Consider the following 5,192-nt stretch of genomic DNA (forward strand, 5'->3'; position numbering starts at 1 on the left):
TATCTCTTCCTCTAGTACCTGCTGACTTATTTGCTCTGATCCAGCCACGCTGGTCTCCATTCTCTTCTGTGAACAAGCTGAGCTCTTTCCCCCCTCAAGACTTTAGCATTCTCTGTTCCCTCTGCCTGGAATGCTGTTCCCTAGATCTTCGCATGACACATTCTCATCTGTTGGGCCTCACCCGAAATGTTACCCTTTCAGAAGGTGTTCCCATCCACACCCTTTCCTCCACGTTAATTTCTATCACATCACTCTAACTGTGAGATGATTTTTGTTACTTCATGGTTTGTAGAGTTAGAGGCTGTTCCTCCCACCCCCTGCCCTGGCCCCCCACCCCCTGGCCTGGAATGTAAGCTCCATAACAGTAACTTTGTAAGTGTTGCTCAAGATCACATCCTCACTGGCCTCCATAGTGCCTGCTACATAGTAAGTGCTCCACAAATATTTGTTGAAAGAATTCATGACTCCTTATTTTACAGATGACGTGTTGGGGGCACAGAGAGATGAAACAGCTCTTTCACAGTTACACAGGTAGTGGATACTCTTAGCACTCCACCCGTATCTCCCAACCCTTACCTGTTACGTGTGCACCGGCTAACCAAATGCATTTGCGTTTCTCTGCCTAAAGACTTTCTCTGGTTGTAACCTTCTTTACTCACTTGAGTAACAACATGGAAGAGCTGGGGATTTTACACCACCCTCCCCGGAAGCATCCCTCCAACAGGGACGGGGTGGGAGTGGGTGGATAACTACACCATCCCTGTCCCCCTACCGTGCCCCTGAGTGAGACTGCTATGAGACGTGCTCATGTGTGCAAGAGCTGGCTGTGTGCATCTTTCCCCAACTCCGTGTTCAGTGACATCATGCGGGTGGTTTGAAATCAGCTACGGTGGGAAGATTTACACCATAGCGATGGGCAAACACTACACATCAGGGCTTTTCACTTTTTTCCAGAGAGTCAGTCATTAAACGCTCACCAGCACACAACTGGATGTGTTCCACGCTGCCTCCCGGACTTTCCCATCAGGATTAAGCTCCAGTCATCCAAAGTGGTCACTTGCTTGATAATTTACCCTCTCGGAAGCTTTCTCTCCCCTGTCTCATTTCCCCCTCCTGTTTCATTTACCTCCTGAATAGACTACTTGCACCTGGACCTCAGGGTCTGTTTCTGGGGAAGTCCAAACTAAGGTAGGATTTAAAACCAGGCCTGTCAGACTCCAAATCCCTGCGTGTTTCACTAACACCCGCCACCTCTTGTGTCTTCCTCGTTCTTTCAGGGCGGCAAATATCTTCTGGTTGTAGAGGGGCCTCTAAGGAGTGAGACAAATGCATTATATTGATGCAATTAACTGGCAATTAAGAGTTATCCTTCTTACATTAAAGGTTGGATTAATTAGATAAAACATGAGGAAATCTAATTTACTTAGTAAATTATTCTTTATATAAAAAAATGATTTTAAAACATAGTCACGGTTTCCATAAAACTTGTAGGCACCAAGATGGATTTTATTGCTCTCCTGTGTAATGATCCACATCATGCTTCCGTTTCATGCTTGTTATAATTGACTGTTTATGGTTTCTAACTCTGCTGAAAGACTGGTTTGAATATTCAAGGACCTCACCAGGTGGTTTAACAGATTTGACACACTGATGGTGTTAGTTACAAACTAAAGGGGCCCTCAGAGACATGTTAGGTGCTAACTAATAGACCCTCAGCTGAAAAGAGGCCGAAGGAGAGTAGGAAGAGCTTAGGCTTTGGGACCTTGTATTAGTCAGAACACTTTTGTTCACAAGTGAGAGAAATTCAGCTCAAATGGGCCCTAATGCTTCAGGAAATTGGGAAAGAAAAAGAATTTCATGCTTCAGGAAGTTGGAAAGTTCAAGGATGTAGATTTAGCTTCAGGCATGGCTGAATCAGGGGTTGCTTGCTAAAGAAGTCTGTCTCCTTCACTAGAATATAAGCTTCATAAGGACAGATGCCTTCTCCGTTCTGTTTGTTGCTGTATTCTCCATCATTTAGGACAGTGCCTGGCACAGAGTAATAATAACAACAAATATTTACATAGCACTTTGTAAGGAGATAGCAATATTCAAAGTGATCTACACATATCAACTCATTTAATCCTCTCAACCCAATAAAGTAGATAGTATTAATGATGTTCCTCATTTTTCTACATGGGAAACTGAAAACAACCCTCAGAATCCACTAACCCACTCCCGCAAATTCATCTAGCCTGGAGATTTTATGGCCTTGATCAAGACGTAGCTTCCCCTGGGGTCTTTTTTTTTTTTTAAATCTTTATTTATTTATTTGGCTGTGTCAGGTCTTAGTTGCAGCACGTGGGATCTTTGTTGCTGTGTGAGGGATCTTTAGTTGTGGCATGCAGGATCTTTTAGTTGCGGCATGCGAACTCTTAGTTGCAGCATGTGGGATCTAGTTCCCTGACCAGGGATTGAACCCGGGTCCCCTGCATTGGGAGCGCGGAGTCTTAGCCACTGGACCACCAGGAAAGTCCCTCCCCTGGGGTCTTTAAAGTTAGACAATAGGATATTCAAAATCGAACCTGTCTTTGTAACAGAAAATTTGAGATGCTCAGAAATAACCAGGATTTCTCTGTAGAGTCATAAAGAATTTGTCACTTTGGCAGAACTGGATCCAGGTTTTGTGGGGCCTGAAGCTTACACAATTTGGGGATCTCTCTGTAGGAAAAAGAATATAAAATTATGAGTATAAAATTAGAGACAAAAGAGAATATTTGTTTGGAATGAGAAAATTAATCAAAAGACAGGTCTGGAGCCTTTGGATATTTAAATTCCATTCTTCTGAGTTCTCTGTAGGTAATGAATCAGAAGTGTGGACTTGGAGGGGCTTTATTCTTGCAACCTGGCTTCCCCTCCCTCCTAGCGCCCTCCACAAGCCCAGCACGCACAGGGACCTGGGGAAGGAAAGGGCCTGAAGCCTCAGCTTCACTAGCTGTGTGATAAATTCACCCCTCTCTCTGGAGAAGTGGACAACAGAGTCTTCTCTGAATATTGAGGAGGAGGGCATGTGTGTGTCCATGTGCATGAGATCCAAGTTGAGTACACGGGAGCCTAGTTTAAGTTTCCTTTGAGGGGAGCTTGAAGCTTTGGGTTGCTCCCTGTCAGACAATATGAAACCATTTCCCAAGGTTGTTGTATAATATTCTGTCCTAACCTTTTCCTCCATCATCTTGCCTGACCCCAGCGTTTGTCATCTCGTGCTTCACACACACACACACACACACACACACACACACACACACACACACACAGCCAGCAGCCCTGCCAACAGAAAGTGGCCAGCTCCCCAGGGGCCAGCCCTTGGCAAAGCCTCTGCCAGTGTCTTAGTACAATTCTGTTCATTATCTGAAATCTTTCCATTTCTAGGCTGGTGTCCTTTTATTGTTTGTTTTTCTCTTTGCCAAGACTAATTAAAATGTGATGTAGAATCTTTTTTCCATACCAAAGTATGGATAGGGTGCCAGGTGTCAAACACCCTGTCTGTATTTGATTTGGAAGCTTCTTCTGACTTCAGATGTGGACTGTTATAGCGGCAAGGGATTCATGCAAAGTGTTTCCTCAGCAGGTGTGAAGGGCCTGATAGGATGGGAACCAAAAACAAACAAGGTCCCCAGAGTGGACATCAATTACTCATGAACATCTACCAACATGGAAGCAGCATCCACTGATTCTGTATTCTAAAAATCCTTGTGTGCGTGTGTGTGTGCACCTGCTGTGTGGCAGGGACTGACACAGTGGTGATGAGTTAGCGTGTACATTAGTTTTCTAGGGCTTATTTTCTTCACGGTTCTGGAGGCTGGAAGTCCAGGACCAAGACCAAGGGTTCAGGAGGTTTGGTTTCTTCTGAGGCCTCGCTCTGGGCTTGCAGGTGGCCTCCTTCTTGCCGTGTCCTCACATGGTCTTTCCTTTGTGCATGCGAGCCCCTGGTGTCTCTCTGTGTGTCCAAACCTTGTCTTCCTAGAAGGACACCAGGCAGATTGGATTAGGATTCCACCCTAAAGGCCTCACTTTAACTTAATTGCTTCTTTAAAGCCCCCATCTCCAAATACAGTCACATTCTGAGGTAGTGAGGATTCGGGCTTCAACATATGAATTTTGGAGGAACCTGTGTCATGTTCAGTCCATGACACCGTGGATGGCTGGAGAGGGCCCACCCTGCTGCTGACCATGCTGAGAACTGGCTGGACTTGGACAGGGCCGCTGCCCTCCAAGCCTTTCACCTTGTGAACGGTGACCTGGTTAGTGCTCACCTGAGCTCCTCGTCCTTCAGTCCCCGATTCTCCAACTTCCCCAGCACCACAAAAGGATAATATATCTGTGTTATAAGGCAGTGGTGAAGAGTGTGGGTTCTGGGTTTAAATTTAGACTCTGCCTCTTATTAGCTGAGTGACCCTGGGCAAGTCATTTCACTTCCACTAATCCCATTTTCCCTTTCTGTAAATTGGGGGTTAATATAAGCACTTACTACCCACATTGTAGAAAGGCTTAGGTGGATTAATGGGCAGAGCACATTAAACACTCACTGAGTGCTAGCTACTATTAATAGGGTCATTTTGGTTGCGAAGGACAGAAACTCATTGGAAGTAATTTAGGCAATAAAAGGGGAATTTATTCACTCTAATAACCAAATCTGGGAAAGGTAGGGGTACAGTTGAGCATGAGGGCCACTGGAACCCTGCAGTAAACCATCCCCATGTCTCTCAGATCTGTTTTCACTGTGGTGGTTTTGTTTATTCAGATTGCCTTTCCATACTTGGCTAGAACCATGGCTCCAACAACCTTCCCTATTTCAGGATGGAAGAGACCTTCTTACATGTTTACGATGTGAAAAATCCCAGAGAAGGACTCTGATTGGCTCAGCTTAGGTCACATGGTCATGCACCCACATGGCCAGGTCAGGGGCTAAAGTACAGGTCCCAGGGTGGAGTCAAGATGGCGGTGTGGAAAGACGTGGAGTTTGCGTCTCTCCACAACTAGGGCACCTGCTGGATGCTGGTGGGGGACCTCGACGCCCAAAGAGATGGGAGGAACCCCTAAGTGAACAGGACGTGGGGGGACTGAGGGGTGAGGAGAAGTGGAGGCTGGGGACAGGACTGGCGCCCCTGAGGGGTGGCTGAGAGGGGGGAGGCGTTCCCACACCTGGAGGGACC

Source organism: Balaenoptera physalus (assembly GCF_965194825.1).
Source record: "Balaenoptera physalus genome assembly, chromosome: 16".
NCBI lineage: Eukaryota > Metazoa > Chordata > Mammalia > Artiodactyla > Balaenopteridae > Balaenoptera > Balaenoptera physalus.